The sequence below is a fragment of the Saccopteryx leptura genome, chromosome 6, assembly GCF_036850995.1.
Source record: "Saccopteryx leptura isolate mSacLep1 chromosome 6, mSacLep1_pri_phased_curated, whole genome shotgun sequence".
Classification (NCBI taxonomy): Eukaryota; Metazoa; Chordata; class Mammalia; order Chiroptera; family Emballonuridae; genus Saccopteryx; species Saccopteryx leptura.
Window position 1 is genome coordinate 193,109,438 of NC_089508.1, and position 19,426 is coordinate 193,128,863.

The window sequence follows — 19,426 nt, forward strand, 5'->3', positions numbered from 1 at the left end:
CTCAGCCCGGGTCGTGAGCACTGGCTGGGCACTCGGGGCAGTTTGGGGCGATCGGGAGGAATGATGGGAGAATTGCCCTGCAAGTCGCAGTCTAACTTTTCCCAGGACTGACTCTTGTCTGAGGCCCCTCCGGCTGGAAGTTGAACTCATCCGCCTGCGGGCAGAAAGAACTGTGACCTTGACCTCACACAGGGGTTCTGTTCTATCCATCCCTTCCCGCCAGCTTCCTCTTTTTCTGAGGCGCCCCTCTCCCCGGCATCTAGTAAACTCGACCTGGAGAAGGTCCCCTAACCACGCTTCAGGACGGGTTCTGGTGAGGACACTTGGTCCCTAGGACAACAGAGGGCCCATCTTCCTGGCTTCTGATATCATCATCTTCTCAGGGGGGTGGTGAGGGGTGCAAGGATGGCTGGGAAAAAAGGGTGTCTGCATGTTCAGAACTGGCTGTGAGACCTGTCACCACCCGCCCCCCACCAAGAAGGCGGGGCCCTCGTCAAAGGCTCCGAGGGGCTAAGATGCCTGGCTGTGCCAAATAAATGCCTGATGTGGAGTGCGTCCGAGATGTAGGCAGATTGGAAAACAGAAAGGAACTGGAGAACCAATCAGAACATGCAAGTTTTGTTGTTCTTTTTTTTCTTCTCGCAGATGCCAATCTTTGCTTCTTAAAAAATTTTCCCCTCTTGGCCCTGGCCGGTTGGCTCAGTGGTAGAGTGTCGTCAGCCTGGCATGCAGAAGTCCTGGGTTCGATTCCCGGCCAGGGCACACAGGAGAAGTACCCATCTGCTTCTCTACCCCTCCCCCTCTCCTTCCTCTCTCTCTCTTCCCTCTTGCAGCCGAGGCTCCACTGGAGCAAAGATGGCCCGGGCGCTGGGGATGGCTCCTTGGCCTCTGCCCCAGGCGCTAGAGTGGCTCTGGTCGTGACAGAGCGACACCCCGGAGGGGCAGAGCATCGCCCCCTGGTGGGCAGAGCGTCACCCCTGGTGGGCGTGCTGGGTGGATCCCAGTCGGGCGCATGCGGGAGTCTGTCTGACTGTCTCTCCCCGTTTCCAGCTTCAGAAAAATACAAAAAAATTTCCCCTCTTCCCCTCCCCTCTCCTCCCTTCCCTTCTCTTTTCCCCTGGGATTAAATTAGGCATTCAGAAGTGGATCATCCTTCATGAACCGATTGAGTGACTTGTCTGCCGCCGGCCTCTGATTGCTTTTTATCTTTAAAGCAAAGGTGCTTCGGCCCCGTCCTGGGTCAGCTCCACACTGAGCGACGCTATGTTGTTGCTGCCTCTACACACGCCTCTGATTTCTTGCAAGTAGGTGGACTCTTCACGTCCCCGCCTCACAGCGATGACCCGACCCCAGAGGGGGCACCTGCCGCTGTGGGCGCTGGCTTCCCGGGCAGAGGTGCGTTTCCGTGGGTGGGCAACCCCCTTAGAGTTCCAATAAAGAAGGACGACACTGCCACGTAGACAAAGAGAAGGGGAACGGCTGGTGGCGGGGATGCTAGGCGAAGGCGAATGGGGACCGCTGACGGAGCTCTTTCCCCTCCCTGGGTTCGGTTCACTGGCCCATGGACAGAGAGGTGTCTCGACAGCTGTCCTGCATGTAGCATTTCTGCGGGGCCTCTCAGGGACAGACCCTCCTGGTGCGGGACTGGCGGATGACCCAGGCGAGAGGCACAGCTCACGCAGAGAGGCGGGGGTGGGGGAGGGCAGCCACGACACCAGGCATCATTGGGTAGAACTCGGACGTCTCGGGGGGCCAACGTCAGGTCTCCGGACTGGGCCCCGGTTTTACCCCGGCTTCCGGAGGAAGAGCTTTGTGTGCGACCCCCAGCCCCATTGGAAAGCCGGTTTCCGGGGCCCTCCGAAAAGCAAGGAAGACAAGGTGCCGTCATAACACATCACCCGGTTAGAATAAATGGCCCAGGTATGAAGGTGAATTAGCGACAGAAACACCGACGGGCGGGGACGGCGTGATGCGGTGATTGCCGTCTGCTCGACCGTCAGGCCGATGAGGGTCTGCTACGACCTCTCGGCCCATCGCTAGGCTGCAAAGAAGAGTCGATATATCCCCAACCCATGGACTGCTTTTATTTTTCTCTTTTCACTTTGGTGGCTCAGGTTCTGTTTGAATTCTGAGCCATTGGACAGAACCAAAGAGGACAAACTGAATGCCTGGTGGCTGCTTAAGACATTCACTCCAACCATGCGGCCCTGAAGTGAGGACTGTCACAAACACAGATGAAGGAGAGCAGAGCCTGTGAATGCTGTGGAGGGAGGGAGGAGGGGTGGGAGGGGGGAGGAGGAAGGAAGGGAGGGAGGAGGGGGGAGGGAGGAAGGAGGGGGGAGGGAAGAAGGGAGGAAGGAAAGAAGGAAGGAAGGAAGGAAGGGAGGGAGGAAGGGAGGGAGGTAGGGAGGAAGGAAGGAAGGGAGGAAGGGAGGAAGGAAGGAAGGAAGGGAGGAAGGAAGGAAGGGGAGGGACCTCTCCACTTCAGCCCACGTCGGCTCAAGATCCCGTGGCCGCCTTCCAATGTCACCTCCCGGGATGGCCTGCGTTCTTCCTCTTTCTAGTTGTGGACGTTATCAGAAGACCAATCCTGGACGTGAGTGCTTTTGTCAAACTTCTGTCCATCAAAGAGCTCCCCCCACCCCCGCAGACTCCACCGGCAAAGCCTGCGCTCCCAGCCGCAAACCCAGCCCGTGCCATCTCCCTCCGTGGAATGACCATTCACAAAGCTCCCAGACCCTTCTTCCTTTCGTTGGTTTGCCTCTTTGTTATGGTTTTTAGAAATCAAAACAAACAATTAGGTGAACGCTCAGGTGTAATTGTCCAGCACCGGCCTGTTCTGACGGGGGCTGGCGTGGAGGACATGGGCAGAAGCCACCCCCTTACAGCTCCCAGTTGAGAGGACATGGTGCTTGGTAAAAACATAAGCCCCATGTACATCAGGTAATTGCAGACTGTGAACCGAGTTACCATGGAAACTGAACTCAGTGAGACAGACCAACGATAGGAAAGAAAAGTGCCTGTGGTGTGTGCTCAGGGTCGAGCTCTCAAGACATGACCTGGGAGATGAGAAGGAGCCCGTCATGCAATGGAAAGCTTGTTCCGAGCAGGGGGGAAAGCAAGTGCAAAGGTCCTGTGGCAGGTCACCACTGGCTGGGTTCTAAAAATTTTAAAGACCGAAGCAAATACTGTGGGCACATTTCTTAACTCATCCGTTCATCTAGAACCGATTCATTCTGTGGTTCTAAGTTCCCTGAGCATGAGGCTTGTGTCCAATTAGAACTTAGAAAATTGTGTCCAATTTTTTGGAATTAAAAAAAACAACAACTTGTTATAGCGAAAAAGAGCACAGACTGGTGACCAGGAAACAGTCGTGGGAGGGAGTTGTTCCCTTGTCGGAAACTCGAGGCGCATTACTTGGAAGGCTGACAAGACCACCTTTGGCTTCTCTCACGGTGAATTATTTTTCTTGTTTAAACATTGGAAAGAGGACGAGAACAAATTAATAACCCCAGGAGAGCGTGCCCCAGGCCTTACGGTTTTTATTTAAAGATTTAACACCACCCACGGATAACATCCTCATTAATTTATGAGGTTAGTGTGCCCTTCGTTACCTAAAACCCTTTTAGATCCAGGATAGACTGTGAATAAATAAGCAAATAATTACAGTGCTAACGTCTCCTGAAACTGAGGTCCGCGGAAAAACAAAGCACTGCCCATCTCAGGCTCTGTACGCGGCTCGACTGCAGACCCCCAAGCCTTTACGGATAAGTTCCGTCACGGGGAACTCTGGAGGCATCAGAAATACAACACAGCACCTGGAAGAAGTTTCATCTAATTGATGACATCATCCCCATGGTGGAGAAGCGATAGATACAGACTATATACAGTAGCCAGAGACCGGTACAGACTGTATAGATACAGTAGCCAGAGACCGATACAGACTCTATAGATACAGTAGCCAGAGACCGATACAGACTCTATAGATACAGTAGCCAGAGACCGATACAGACTCTATAGATACAGTAGCCAGAGACCGTTCTAATGGTGCCTTAGAAGCGCAGGCCCCAGGGGCAGACACATCTGTCCCCATCTCTATTCAGTCATTCATGGCTGTGTGGCCTTAGGAAGTCACTTAATCTCTCCATGGCTCAGTCTCTCCACCCACAGAGGGACAGCATCAGTATCTATCCCCCACTCCTGGAGGGTTGCACATGGGGGCCCGTCTCAGGTAGCGGGAGGGGGACACTCATTACCAATGTGACGTGTCTCTTAGGACGCGGAGGTGTGAGCAGGTGTGCACATCCCCCCAGCAGCCCCTGTGACAAGACCCCGTTTGCGACGTGGCTGCTCCGTGAACACCCCAGTTTTGCCAACAGCTCATTAGGGGAAGTGTTTAGACTAAGTCTAACTTCTGCTTCCCAGAACTGAAGCCCCCCTGGGGTGGGGGCGGCTGCTTCTGCCTGGTCCCCGACGGTGAGCGTGAAAGGAGTCTCTGTGTTCTCACGGCACACACACACAGGAGGGAAAGCGAACGCGGTGAAACGATTTTTTTTGTGTGTGTGAAAGAAATGGTAAGAATGCACTGTGAGCGCTCCGATCTGCAATGGGAGGGCTTTCGGTTTCTCCAGTCTCGTCTGATCTCCCCGGGGGCCGAGGCTGATGCTTCTAACATCAGGGGAAGGGAAGGCGTACTTTCTTCCCTGTCATGGTGCAGTCAGGCCTATAAAGTGCCGCCCTGCTCCAGTGTCTTAGGGAGAGAGTGAGCTGCGGATGTTTCTGCTGGGAAAGGCCATCCACGCCCACCCGTCTGGCCTCACGAGAGTGGGCCCTGGGCCTGACATCCCGCCCCCCCCCCAAGAGGTCCAGAGCGGCCTCGCTGTCCCACACTCACACCCAGAGCCCTCCCGCCGGCCGGTCAAGCCCGGGACCCTCTGCTCTGCTCGCCCAGGATGGGGAGCCATGCGGGCTCCATGGTCGCCATGGAAGGTTCTGTTTGATCTCGTCCCTTTCATGAACTTGCAAGGCAGTCAGCCGGGCAGCAGGTGTAGAAGAGACAGATGCCACCGGCCAACACCTTTTTGTGGAAAGGTCTGGGAGCCTCTGTGAACTACAAGGGCGATCTGAGTGCACGCAGCTATCCACACAGCGGGACTCCTTACCGTGAACGGAGGGAGAAACGGGTCCCCAGCGCAGGGCTCGACAGCGCAGTACCACACACGCCATCCCGACACGAGTCGGAGTGTGGTCCTCGGGGCCTCCTTCGCCTTTCAAGCCGGACACTGACCGACCAAGTGTATGCAGGGACTGGGGACCGGGAACTGGGCGGGCGGGTCCTGAAGCCACACCACTGAAGGAATTGATGGCATTTGTTTGATACCAGGCAAAGGCTCCGGGATGTCTTCCCACACCTGCAGGAAGGTGTTTGCTAGAGGACAGTGTTCGTGCCACCGACGTCTGGGAAGCGCCTACTGTGTGCCAGGTTACGGCAGAGAACCAGAGACGCGATGACACCTGCCTTCAAGGAACTGGCTGGCATTCGGGGGTGTCATAGGGAGACGGATAAGAAGACACGTTAATTACATAGTATTGATATATCCGATGGTAGGGAAGGAGGAAAGGACCGTGCAGGTAAGGGGAGGTCGCAATTTTAAATAAAAGGACCTGGGAAGACCCTCGTAGTAGGGCGACATTGGGCCAGGCTTGAGAGAGGTGAGGAGGGTGCCCCGTGGGTATAATGAACGTTGGGACAAGCTCTCTCCAAGCGGAGGCTGTGCCCCGACAGACAGGAGTGGAGCCAGTGAACGGGGCTCAGGTCAAAGTGTGTCTTGTAAAGGGGACCTTCACGCCACGCTGGGGACCTTAGAAGCTTCGGGGGACTCTCCGGGGGGGGGGGATGGGTAGACACAGGAAGGCAGTGCTGGGCCAGCAGAGAGGGAGGGGGCAGGGCTCGGCCCCAGGGTGGTTAGACAGGGTCCAGTCCTGCAGCCCCGAGGACAGAGCGACAGGATTTGGGGCTGAGTCCTCACTTTTGGGTCTGAGCCGTGGGAGGGTGTTGCACAGGTGTGTGTGTGGGGGGGCAAGGGCTCCACGTCCCAGCCGTGTGACGGTGGAGAGGCCGGCTAGACAACGCTGGAGAGAGGAAGGGGGAATCTGAGCTGCTAGAAGGAGGGGGCGCGGACTGTGGTCCCAGAAACCTCAGGACCACGGGTGACGGCGATGAGAAAGCACACGGCCAGGGGGGGTGGCCCAGAGTGGACGCTTATGCACAGGGAGTTCCCAGTGGGACCTGGGCCCGCGGGAGGCACATTCCTCAGGACCACGGGTGACGGCGATGAGAAAGCACACGGCCGGGGGGGGGTGGCCCAGAGTGGACGCTTATGCACAGGGAGTTCCCAGTGGGACCTGGGCCCGCGGGAGGCACATTCCTCAGGACCACGAAGTGACGGTTTCTGCAGCAGGTGCCGGCGGACGGGATGACTTATAAGGTCACTTACGGCCCTCAGACCCTTTTGTTCTGTGAGTCAGCCTCCCCTCCCCCGCATCTGAGGCCATGACACCATGACGACACCTTCTCCCGCAATCACAACAGGTCAGCCCCACCGGGGGCCCGGGGCCAACCTCCGTTTCCTCCAGGGGTCCTGTCTCTTTTTACAATTGAATTCACATCCCCAACTCCTCCTCTTCAAGGGTCAAATATGAGCAACTCCCCCAAGAAGAACGAGAAGTCTTTGTAGGATCAAGAAACCTAACGGAAAGAAAATTGTCAGAGATGCGTGCACAGCGAGGGGGCCTCCCAGTGGACGGGAAACACGTCCCGACCGACCAGACGCAGGAGGACCGGCTCGTCCCTAAATCACGCGGGGCCTGGTGTTTGCCAGTCGGGCACCAGAGCCTGGTAACCGGTGTTTCCATGAAAGGGATGTGTCCCAGGCAGTGATGGGTCCCTCTCCGGAGGGGAGGGAGCCGTGCTGTCTCTTCTTCCAATTAGGTGGCAAATGGGTTTTTCAGAGAAACACTCGGTATTTGGCCTCATTTTTCACAAATATTATTTTCCATCTTGCCCCGAATGACTCCCATTCTGGCCTCACTCTGTGAACGTCCTCACACTCTGTTATCTTTCTCAAGGCATCCGTCACAATTTAGAACCACCCTGCTGATCTGATTGCCCATGGGGTCCTTGCCTACGGACCCCCTAAAACATAAAAGTTCCAGAGGACAGAAACCGTCTCTGTCAAGAAAATAAACTTGCGCTATCAGCGTTTCTCCCATTCTTTCTGTGTTAATCCCCGTGGAGAGTAGAAAAGTCACATAATAAACACAACAGAAAGCTAAAAAGAGGAAATGGCCCCTGATTCTAGCCCCCCCCCCCCCAGAGCCCACTGTTACCATCGGAAAGTTTTCCCTTCCGCACTTATTCCCATGTGAATTTTTTTTTTTCTTCTGAAGCTGGAAACGGGGAGAGACAGACAGACAGACTCCCGCATGCGCCCGACCGGGATCCACCCGGCACGCCCACCAGGGGGTGACGCTTTGCCCCTCCGGGGCGTCGCTCTGCTGCGACCAGAGCCACTCTAGCGCCTGGGGCAGAGGCCGAGGAGCCATCCCCAGCGCCCGGGCCATCTTTGCTCCCATGGAGCCTCACTGCCGGAGGGGAAGAGAGAGACAGAGAGGAAGGAGAGGGGGAGGGGTGGAGAGGCAGATGGGCGCCTCTCCTGTGTGCCCTGGCTGGGAATCGAACCCAGGACCTCTGCATGCCAGGCCGACGCTCTACCACTGAGCCAACCGGCCAGGGGCCCATGTGAATATTTCTGCAGCATTTTACACAACTTGGATCACGCTAACCACATAGAGTTCTGTGATCTGTTTTTCCCCCTCCCTTAAATATATATTCTTTTTTTTTTTTAATATTTTTCTGAAGTGAGAGGTGAGGAAGGCAGAGAGAGAGAGACTTCCGCATGCGCCCGACCAGGATCCACCAGGCATGCCCACTAGGGGGCAATGCTCTGCCCATCTGAGCCATTGCTCCATTGCAACCAGAGCCATTCTAGTGCCTGAGGCACAGGCCCTAGACCAGGGGTCTCAAACTCGCGGCCCGTGGGCCGCATGCGGCCCGCCGAACAATTTTGTGCGGCCCGCAGACTAATCCATGGGCTTACTTAATTTTATCCAAAATATTTTGAACTTCGTGGATTAGTCTGCGGGCCGCACAAAATTGTTCGGCAGGCCGCGAGTTTGAGACCCCTGCATAGACCCATTCTCAGTGCCTGGGCCAACTTTGCTCCAGTGGAGCTGCGGGAGGGGAAGAGAGAGATAGAGAGAAAGGAGAGAGGAAAGGGTGGAGAAGCAGATGGGTGCTTCTCCTGTGTGCCCTGACCGGGAATCAAACTCGAGACTTCCACATGCTGGGCCGACGTAGTACCGCTGAGCCAACCGGCCAGGGCCTGTTCTACTTTTCATGAAATTCCCTTCTAATTTAAGCAAACTCTCTAACCTGAGCTGGAGAAAAAAGGATGAATCGTCAAATTATTCATCCTTATTTGCTTATTGCAATTCTTGAAGTTATGGCTTCTTGAGTCCGAGTCACAGGACACAAATACGTGACCTGAAAGATGTTAACTGGAGGGTTTAAATAGATTCAGCCATAGATGTCACTGAGAACATCCGTCTCTCTAGGATGTCATCTGTGTGACTGGCCAGTTCTCAAACAACACTTGAAATGGGCAACGGGAGTAGCTGAACGTAGCTGATGGACGCAGAGGCGGTCTCTTTAGAGTAAACAATGTCTCCTGAATCACTCTTGTTAAAATTTAGGACGTTTTTGACCGGCTCCCCTGGGGCAAAGGCCCTGGCATTTGGGGGTGGGGAGTATGACACCCATGGTTAGTGGTTACCATGGACTGAAGATTTGTGTCCGCCCAAAAATTCCCATGTTGAAATCCTGGATGTGATGGTACTAGGAGGTGGAGGGCCTTTGAGAGGGGATGAGGTCATGAGGGTGGAGCCCCTGTAAGTGGGATCGGTGCCCTTATAAGAACGGACGATAGCCTGTGTCCTCGGTCTCTCTCTCTCTGCCACGGGAGAACGCAGCCTCGAGGCACATTGTATGCAAACCGGCAAGAGGACCCTCGCCGTGAGCCTGACCCTGCGGGCTCCCTGACCTTGGACGTCCAGCCTCCAGAATGGTGAGAAATAAATGTCTGCCGTTTACGTCATCACGTCGAAGGTATTTCTGTGATGGCAGCCCGAGATGACCAAGCCTGCGGCAGCAAACGCACCAGGACAGATGGGGCATGCACGCTTAGGGTTTATTGCAGCAAAGGGACACAGGGCAGAGGCATGCGGGGCGGCGTCCCCCCCCCTCCGCCCGCCCCCAGTAGAGCCTCGCAGGCAGCCTTGTTTCTCCCAGCAACGACGTGGGACCCCATGTCGGAAGCCCTGCTGACCAGGGAAGCTGACAGAAGCCTCGAAGTCCAGAGTTCTTACGGGTGGGTCAGTTCCAGAGGCGTGGCTGACCACCCACGCGGCTGAACTTCGTTTCCAGCCCTTCTGGAGGTCAAGCGGGTGCTGTGTGGCCCGAGGCCCGCGGGTCAACAGAGGCAGGACATTCTGAGTGACCTCCCAGGAGCCAGTCAAGGGCCAAACCTGTCACGTGAAGGATCTGGATGACACAGACCTGCCGACTGGACCCTTTGCCAGGCAGGCCCCTCTCACCAACGCTTAATGAACTATTCATTTAAATTGTGTTTTAAACCTCTCCTGTGCCACCCACGCCCTTGGCTGAACGTTCACCCAGGGCTGAGATGACAGAGGGATGGCTGTTCCTGAATTTCATTGAGACTCAGAAAGTGTTTGCTATGGTGGATGGCGATGCTTCCCCAATGTGTTGATGGTCAAAGATCAGATGGACTGAAAATGGGAGCGCTAGCTAAATGTAACAGAGAACCACAGGTTGTGGCCAAAGCACGAGGTAGCTGTTCAGCACCCAGTGGAATCACGGTGCCGTCTCGGCATCCAGGCACGTACCTGCCTGGGGCCGCGCACATCGGTCGGCCAGCGACGCAGGAAAGAATGCGTAACTGTGACAGGTACGTACCTGCCTGGGGCCGCGCACACCTGTCGGCCAGCTACGCAGGAAAGAATGCGTAACTATGACAGGTACGTACCTGCCTGGGGCCGCGCACACCTGTCGGCCAGCTACGCAGGAAAGAATGCGTAACTGTGACAGGTACGTTACCTGCCTGGGGCCGCGCACACCTGTCGGCCAGCTACGCAGGAAAGAATGCGTAACTGTGACAGGTACGTACCTGCCTGGGGTTGCGCACACCTGTCGGCCAGCTACGCAGGAAAGAATGCGTAACTGTGACAGGTACGTACCTGCCTGGGGCCGCGCACACCTGTCGGCCAGCTACGCAGGAAAGAATGCGTAACTGTGACAGGTACGTAACTGCCTGGGGCCGCGCACACCTGTTGGCCAGTGATGCAGGAAAGGATACGTAACTGTGAAGCTGCTGTGACCGTGGTGTTGGGACTCTGCCTTTCTTTTCTTTCTTTTTTTTTTTTTTGTATTTTTCTGAAGCTGGAAACGGGGAGAGAATCAGACAGACTCCCACATGCACCTGACCAAGATCCAGCCGGCACGCCCACCAGGGAGCGATGCTCTGCCCCTCCGGGGCGTCGCTCTGTCGTGACCAGAGCCACTCTAGCGCCTGGGGCAGAGGCCAAGGAGCCATCCCCAGCGCCTGGGCCATCTTTGCTCCAATGGAGCCTTGGCTGCGGGAGGGGAAGAGAGAGACAGAGAGGAAGGAGGGGGGAGTGGAGAAGCAAATGGGCGCTTCTCCTATGTGCCCTGGCCGGGAATCGAACCCAGGTCCCCCACACGCCAGGCCGACGCTCTACCACTGAGCCAACTGGCCAGGGCCTCTGCCTTTCTTTTTAGCAGGATATGGTCGTTTATAACTTTAGTATAAATATTTATTGTAAATATTATGGTGGTTGTTCTGATCACAACTGGGACCTTCATAAATAGCACTATTTAATAACTGTCACGAATATCTCCCGTAAGAAGCTAGAAGAATTTTTCTTGACAAAGATAATCCTCAAAGGGAACAAAGAACTCAACCAACTAACACCACACACACACACACACACACACACACACACACAGTCACACCCACACACCCACATCCCCCCCACACTCATACCCACACACTCACACCCACACCCACACACACTCAGTCAAACCCACACACACACTCACACCCACACCCACTCACACCCAGTCAAACCCACACACACTCACACCCACCCACACCCAGTCACACCGTCACACCCACCCACACACACTCAAACACCCACTCACACCCACACATACCTTCCTATGCCACACACACGGGCTTAAGGAATTAATCACTCAACACCAGACTTTTTTTTTTTTTTTTTTCAAAGGCATCTGAGAGACAAAAAGCATGTGACAAGATGGTCAGCCTCATTAGTGACCATAAAAAGACAAATGAAAGTCCCACATCCCCGGAGGGCAGTGTTTGGCAAGGCTGACCGTACGTAGGACACGCCGGGGAGAACAGGAGTCGCAGGCCGCCAGACACAATGACGATAGATGCAATGACCTCAGAAAGCCATCTGGCAGCACCTGGTGCTGTGGAGGACCCCTCGCTCCGCCAAAGAGCCACCCCGACCCCCGGGGGCAGACCTGGAGCGGACCCTGCGCGCGTGGGGTCACAGGGACACGTGTGAAAACACCCGCAGCGACACGGTTTGTAAAGGCACGGGGTGGGGGATGACACAGACGCCATCACCAGGACGCCAGGCCAGTGCCCCGTGCTAGAGCCACACAATGGATGATATGCCACGGGGTGGTGCCTGTGGCTGTGGTCCCCAGCTGCCAGTTGCAGGCATGAGGGACAGGAGCCTGCTCAACTCCTGCCCAGAGAGGCTGGTAGTCCAGGGTTAACACCCCAGCTCCGGAGTGCAGTCCCAGACAAGGGGTAGGTCCGCTGGCGGGTAAATAGCCCCGCCTGCCTCCCTGACGCCCTCTCTCCTCGGCCTCCCCGCTGTTTACTTGGACATGATCTGAAGAGGTCAAGGGGAAATGTATTAATATTAGGATTCAATAGTTATTCTCTATTATTTTTCTTTCCCTTCAAATGAGTGGCCTGGGCCCTACTCCCACTCTCAGGGTGAGCTCCTGTGGAAAGAGGCTCAGCCCCGGCCGGCAACGAGCCATCCTGGGGAACGTTGCAGCAAGACTTTGTCAAGGCCCAGGCGGCCTCGCTCCGTCCGCAAAGTGAGAGAGGCAGGTCACCTGTGCTCAGCTGACTCTTCCTTGTCGCCCCGGGCAGGTGAGAGGAAGGCCTGACCTCTAGGACATTTCCCGCCGGTTTCCAAACTTGCAGTGTCCACAGCTTGTCGAACCCACTTACCAGCTGGAGGCCGAGGAATTGTCGTCTCCACCAGACGCTCTGAAACCCCCCAGCAGCTCCCGGTGTCCCCACCCCAGCCTCACGCCCGAGGACAGAGGACACATCCTTCCACTCCCAGGCTCCTCGACACCTCAGGACAGACTGGGTTTGTTTCCGAACAAACATCCACAATTCTACCCAAATGTTTGGACAGAGGACCTTGCGAGACACCTGTCTCCTCTCCTCATCAGATCCTGGAAAGTCACGCTAACCCGCGGACCGGGAGGAGCACGCATGCATGCACGCACACACGCACGCACGCCCCCACGGCCGGGCTGAGTGGTTCTCAGGTGAGAAACGTCTGCATGTTGCCGACCCCTGATGGCGCCCGAGGATGGACCTTCTCCACACACATTCGTACTTTGCTCCTCGGTGGTAAGGTCTAGTCGGAAAAAAATGATTGAGTAGGAAATAACGTAAAAACTATTTAGAAACCATAATTTTATTTACAGTGAAAGCAAACCCAGCTAAAATTATTCTAGCTCAAACCCTGTCCCGGTCACTAAACGCAGGAGAAATCCTGAAAAAGACATGGGGCTGTTTCCCTAATCTGATTTAGGGTCAGGGTGGAAGCCGGCGTGTTCCCCGTCTTTTCGGGACGCCTTCAGTCCCTCCTGCAGCACGAAGGGTGAGAAGAGGGAGCGACCATCTAATCTATCTTAGTCCAAACAGGAAAAAAAAATCGTGAAACTGAAAAATGAGGCTAGCATGCCATTTTTAAAACGATTTATTGACTGACTGACAAATCGGTTTCATTATATTGGTGGGCTTCAAATAGTTCTTTCCAAAAACAATGCTCAAAAACTAAATCTGAATCCCCTCCTCCCTGCCAACCTGTGTGCATCAAAGGGAAAACGATTGGAAATTCCTTGCATTAATTACATGAGCGCCGGGTCATGGGGTACGTGGGAAGAAGAAACTTCTCAACTGTAGCCACTCTTAAACCGGCGTCCCTGGTATATTTCTGAAAACCAAAGTTTTCCAATATCGTTCTACTTTTATTTTATTTTTCCAGAAAATTGCCTGCAATCCTCTTCGAAGTGGTTTTTATGATTAATGAATTTGAAATCGTCGCCACCGTTGATCGATGCTTTCTCGGTCAACCGTCATCTTTAAATTGCAGAAGCCCGTCTCCCCGCAGGTGCGGCGGCGTCTGGGACGCCCAGAACAATCCCGATCGAGGGAGGTGCCGATCGATTCCGTTATCTTTGTGTTAAAACGTGTAAACAGTTCAGCCCAATTTTTTCTTTTTCTTTGTACAGATCCTCTCTTTCTGCTGCCATTCAGAATGCCTCCTGGTTGGCAAACACTGTTAGGACTCAGAATGTGTGTGATCAGTTTACTCTCTTGATGATTTATACTTGGGAGTGTTTCGCTCATCAAAGATGCAGGGACAATTTTAAGTACCGGGTATTGATTTACAAAATTCAAAACAAGAGCTCTGTCAAAGAATGCTTCCCACGAGGCTAAGACAGTCCCAAACACAATCACAATTTTTAGAACTTTTAAAAGGAAATCCTGTCCACGGGGGTCCGAGCTCACATCGTTTAAATTGTTGATTTCCACGCCTGCGTTTTCGAAGACACATTCCAATACCCTCCTGATTGCAGACTTTATTTTCAATCTTTGCAATTTGCTCAGATCTTCTGAAGCTCCTTTGCCCTTCCTTATGATTACTTTAATTAAAACTTGCAAGCGATTTGGAAAAAAAAAAGTGCACCTCAAATTTGGAAGACTCATTAGTTTTGTTTTTTTTTTTAAAAAGAGCCACTGTCATGGTAGACATTTAAAGAGTTTTCTCCAAAGGTTCAAATATTTCTCCAAGTCATCGATGATGAGAAAGCGTTCGATGCTTTTTTTTTTTTTAATTTAGCATCAACATCATTTAGATAATCTTATAGTTCAGTTAGTCAGTGCATAAATGAAAACCTTGCAAAGTGTGAGAGGCAGAGTCCCTGTTTCTGGTGGTAGACCGTTCCCAGCTCTTTGGCAACAAGCAGGCGTCCCACCCACCGGGTTTGTAACTTGGTTAAAGCTGGTTTTTACCCGGCATTTGTTCCCCCGGTAAAGTCAGTATTGTATCATCACCGCCCCCAGACGGTCTTCTCTTCCACGTTGCCCTGTTAAACCGAACGCTCAGTCGCATTTATATTAATTGGAGTTCTTCAACAGGAAGAACTTTCCGAGGAAAGCTGAGCAGAGGTTGCTGTGGGTCGAGAGAGAAATGGGGAGAGGGGGATTGCTTCATGGGCGCGGGACCTCCTTTTGGGGGTGACAGAAACGTTTTGAACCTGGACAGAGGTGGTGACTGCAACACCGTGGAGGGGCTGAACGCCGCTGAGTTGTTCCCTTTAATCTGGTGAGTTTCATGTTCTGTGAACTTCAATGCAATAGAGATAAATTTAAAACAGGCCGGCCGCCCTTCATCCGAGACTTCGGCAAACTTAACCTGTGAGGACGGCAGCCCAAACCGGCTCATTCCGGGGGCGGCTCCCCCAAAAATAACACCGGAGCCGCGGACGCCCCCTTTACACCCAGGGCTCGGGGAACCATTCACCGTGTTAACTAATGAAAGGCAAATACTTGGATTCCTGACAAGACACCGAGGTAATAATAGTTCAACAGATAAAGTGGGCACTGACCTGTCCTCTAGGAGCGGAAACACTTAGGAAGACAAACAATTATGTGAGAAATCCGAGGGGTGTAAGCGCGCACCCTATTTAAGGAGAATGCAGGGAAAGTATGAATGTCCTCGGGAGGTTTTCACAGATGCCCTAAGCTTTACACAGGTGACTCCTTTCGGGTCCCCTTAGGTGGGAAGGGGGGGAGCTCAGCCCACGAGAGCCTGGCGGTCTCCCTAAGGTGTGAGTTGGGGTTCTTGCATCGGCCCCTTCATCTACTACCCCATGGCAACCTGGACTTTCTCAAGCCCTGCCCCCTGCCCGCCCGTGCACCCAGCTCCCACTGTGCCCTTCTCCGCTGAGAAAGGGGAAGCCACCAGCAGGACTCCCTTCAATTGCCCGTCCGTGTCCAGGGGTCTCCCTGCATTCGAAGGCCCCCCTCGTCCCCCACCCACCCCACTAGCAGGGCAGCCATGCAAGACAAGGAGACACTTCCAAGAAAAAAAAAACCCCACCCACGCAGGTGTCCCAGATTGTTTCAGCAACCGTCAAAGCGAGAAAGACAACCCCTTCTGACACTCTGCTGGGAAGACAGAGGGAGCCGTGACTCGACATGCACCAAAGTCTCCGTGGGCTGTCGAGGCCACAGACACGCTTTTGACACGGAAGAACTAAGGAAACACAGTTCTGTGAGACCTCCCCTCCCCGGGGCCGCCCCTAGCGGCTCCAACCCAGCCTTGCAGCAGCGGCCGGCTGTGTGGGAGCAGAGAAGGAAAGAAATGTTGCCAAATCTCTTTCTGACAGTCACACCCCTCAGGCTGCAGCGGCATCAGACATGGGGCCACGCCTACTGAGGACAATAGTTACAGTAACAATAAACCACAAGCCTGCTCCCGCTCCTAAATAAAGTATCATGTTCTCGAACACGCCCAGGACCGTTTCCCAGGCCATCGCGACCCAGGAGGTTATTACGTGAGCAATAGAAGAACAATTCAATCTGCGGAAATCTGAAGAAAGCCGTATCATTCAAAGGGGGAATGGCAAAGATCATCGTTGCTTTATGCTAAAAAGGCATTTGAAAAAATTTCAATATCCATTCTCATTTTTTAAAAAGCACTCACAGAAATCGGACGAGAGAGAGAGAGAGAGAGAGAGAGAGAGAGAGAGAGAGAGACGACTACCTCACCCGCAGTGGAGATGTGATGAAAACGTATCCGTTCCAGTTCAAAACTCAGGACCACTTCCATTGGAGAGGCCCTGGGAGTCCTTTCACGGAAATCAAGAACAGGCCGGTGAGGGCTGGAGCCTCCATCCGCGTAGCCCCGGAGTTGCCCCTGGAAACGGGAGCCCCGCGGGCGGACAGGACGCACCACCACCACCCGGACTCCTGCCCGAGGCAGGCATCTGACCACCGGGGAGTCTGTCTGATCAGCCTCCGGATTTGGCCGCCAATTTGCAGGAAAAACGGAGACCAGAGGTCACGCTGAACAGCCCAGCGGGGATGCCATCGGCCCAGAACGGCCCAGATCTTCCCACAGAGAAATGGGAAGGAATAAAAAAAAAAAAAAAAAAAAGATGGAACGGTTTAAGCTTGTCCAAACGCTTTGCTGTCCACCTGAAGTCAATATGCTAAGTGATACTGAAAAGAAACTGTGGAAAAAATAAAAATAAAATAAATAAAGAAAAAAGGGTGGAATAGAAACGTCGAGATTCAATGAGACTCAGAAACGTACGTAGCCCGGCGACTCGGGTCAAGATGGCGGCCCAGGTCAGCGCAACAAACACACTTCTCCTCCCCGGACCCCGGTCAAGATGGCGGCCCAGGTCAGCGCAGTACACAGACTTCTCCCCGGACCCCGGTCAAGATGGCGGCCCAGGTCAGCGCAGTAAACACACTTCTCCTCCCCGGACCCCCGTCAAGATGGCGGCCCAGGTCAGCGCAGTAAACACACTTCTCCTCTCCGGACCCCGGTCAAGATGGCGGCCCAGGTCAGCGCAACACACACACTTCTCCTCCCCGGACCCCGGTCAAGATGGCGGCCCAGGTCAGTGCATCACACACACTTCTCCTCCCCGGACCCCGGTCAAGATGGCGGCCCAGGTCAGCGCAGTAAACACACTTCTCCCCGGACCCCGGTCAAGATGGCGGCCCAGGTCAGCGCAGTAAACACACTTCTCCTCTCTGGACCCCGGTCAAGATGGCGGCCCAGGTCAGCGCAACACACACACTTCTCCTCCCCGGACCCCGGTCAAGATGGCGGCCCAGGTCAGCGCAGGAAACACACTTCTCCTCCCCGGACCCCGGTCAAGATGGCGGCCCAGGTCAGCGCAGGAAACACACTCCTCCCCGGACCCCGGTCAAGATGGCGGCCCAGGTCAGCGCAGTAAACACACTTCTCCTCCCCGGACCCCGGTCAAGATGGCGGCCCAGGTCAGCGCAACACACACACTTCTCCTCCCCGGACCCCGGTCAAGATGGCGGCCCAGGTCAGCGCAGTAAACACACTTCTCCTCCGCGGACCCCGGTCAAGATGGCGGCCCAGGTCAGCGCAGTAAACACACTTCTCCTCCCCGGACCCCGGTCAAGATGGCGGCCCAGGTCAGCGCAGGAAACACACTTCTCCTCCCCGGACCCCGGTCAAGATGGCGGCCCAGGTCAGCGCAACAAACACACTTCTCCTCTCCGGACCCCGGTCAAGATGGCGGCCCAGGTCAGCGCAGTAAACACACTTCTCCTCCCCGGACCCGTCCGAACGACAGTGGAAGCACCGCACAGCCGCGGCTCGGAGCCGCCTGAGATCTGGGTCACTGGAAGTCCTCCAACCAGGGACGTGCAGCAGAAGTCACCAGGGACCGGCAGGCGGATGGAGACACAGGCTCCCACGCCCCCGAGTGGCAGACACACTGGGACGGATACTGGCTGCGGAGACCCTGCCTGAGGAGCGCCAGGGGTCCCGGCCCCCAGCAGGCCCCCAGCCCAGGGCTCCAGTGCCGGACAGAGCAGCCCCCGTCACTTCCGGCCGTGAACGCCCCCAGGGACTGAGGCCGCGGGCGTCCCCGGGCGGCTCTGCTCAGGGGGCCGCGTACCGACTCACTCGGACTCGCTCTGAGCTCCAGCGCTGGGGCCGCAGCTCCGGGGGCAGCAGGGACGGCCGAGAAGGAGCTGCCTGTCATCGGGGAGAGAGCTGGGGGCGGCCTTCTCCCAGCTGAAGTGCGCAGAGGCCGCGTCCCCCTGCGGGCACAGGTGCGAGCCATCCGGCCTCCGCCAGCCCGGGGATTCAGACCGGGGATTCGCTCGGGGCCCGCCCCTCGACCCGGCTGGCCGAGCCCAGCTGTTTCTCCTGGCCTTCCCGCACGAGCAGCCTGTCCTGGCTCAGGCCTCGGACTTTCCTAATGTCTCTCAAACACGCAGCATCTGGGCTCAGTGGGCCCATGCCTCTCACCAGGTGGCCCCAGGCCCGGCACTGGCCGCAGCCAGCCTTGGCCACTCCTGGGGACCTTCAGGCCCGGCACGAGTGGCAGCCACCTACAGATCGCTTGTAGCTCATGCTGGGCGGCCCCCTGGACAGGGCACAGCCAGCGGCTGACCTTGGCCTGCACCTCCCTGGAGGCCCCAGAGCCAGGGCACCCAGTGGACAGCCCCCGACCACCTCTGTAGTGACGCACACACGTGATGGACTCAGGGGGCACCAGAGCCCGGCTGACGTACGTCCTGCTCTGAGGGGGTGCTCCCTGCGCCGCTGATCCTCCTCCCTATGCACAGCCGGTCCTCACAGCCGACTGGCCTGGGAAAAGCCCCTCCCATTGACAGCAGTCAGGGCTCAACCCCACCAGGTGGGTGTACACAGAACGCACGGGGTGGCAGGGGTGATGAGGGGGCGCAGCTGGCGTGCACCTGGGTGATCAGAGGAGGCTGTGCCCCTGGCCTCTACAGGACATCTACCACACCGGGCCCCTGTACCAAGCCCAGGAGACAACGCAGCTCTGCCTCATACATAGGAACCAACGAGGAGGCCAAGTAACAGGTCCCAAATGAAAGAAGAAACCAAACTCCGGGGAAAGAATAAAGAGGATGGAGACTAGCACCCCACCAGCTGCGGAGTTCAGAACACCGGTTGTGGGGATGCCCCAGGACCTCGGGGCAAGCAGAGGAACTCCGTGAGCACTTCCAGAGAGGGAGAGAGAGAGAGAGGAAGAGAGGAGGAAACACATGGAAGAGAACCAGTCGGAAACGGAGAGTCCAGAACCCGTCCCAGGGAATCGGCGGTGGAACGGAGGAGGCGCGGGGGAGATGAAGTCAGAGATCTGGAAACTAGGGAAGCAGAG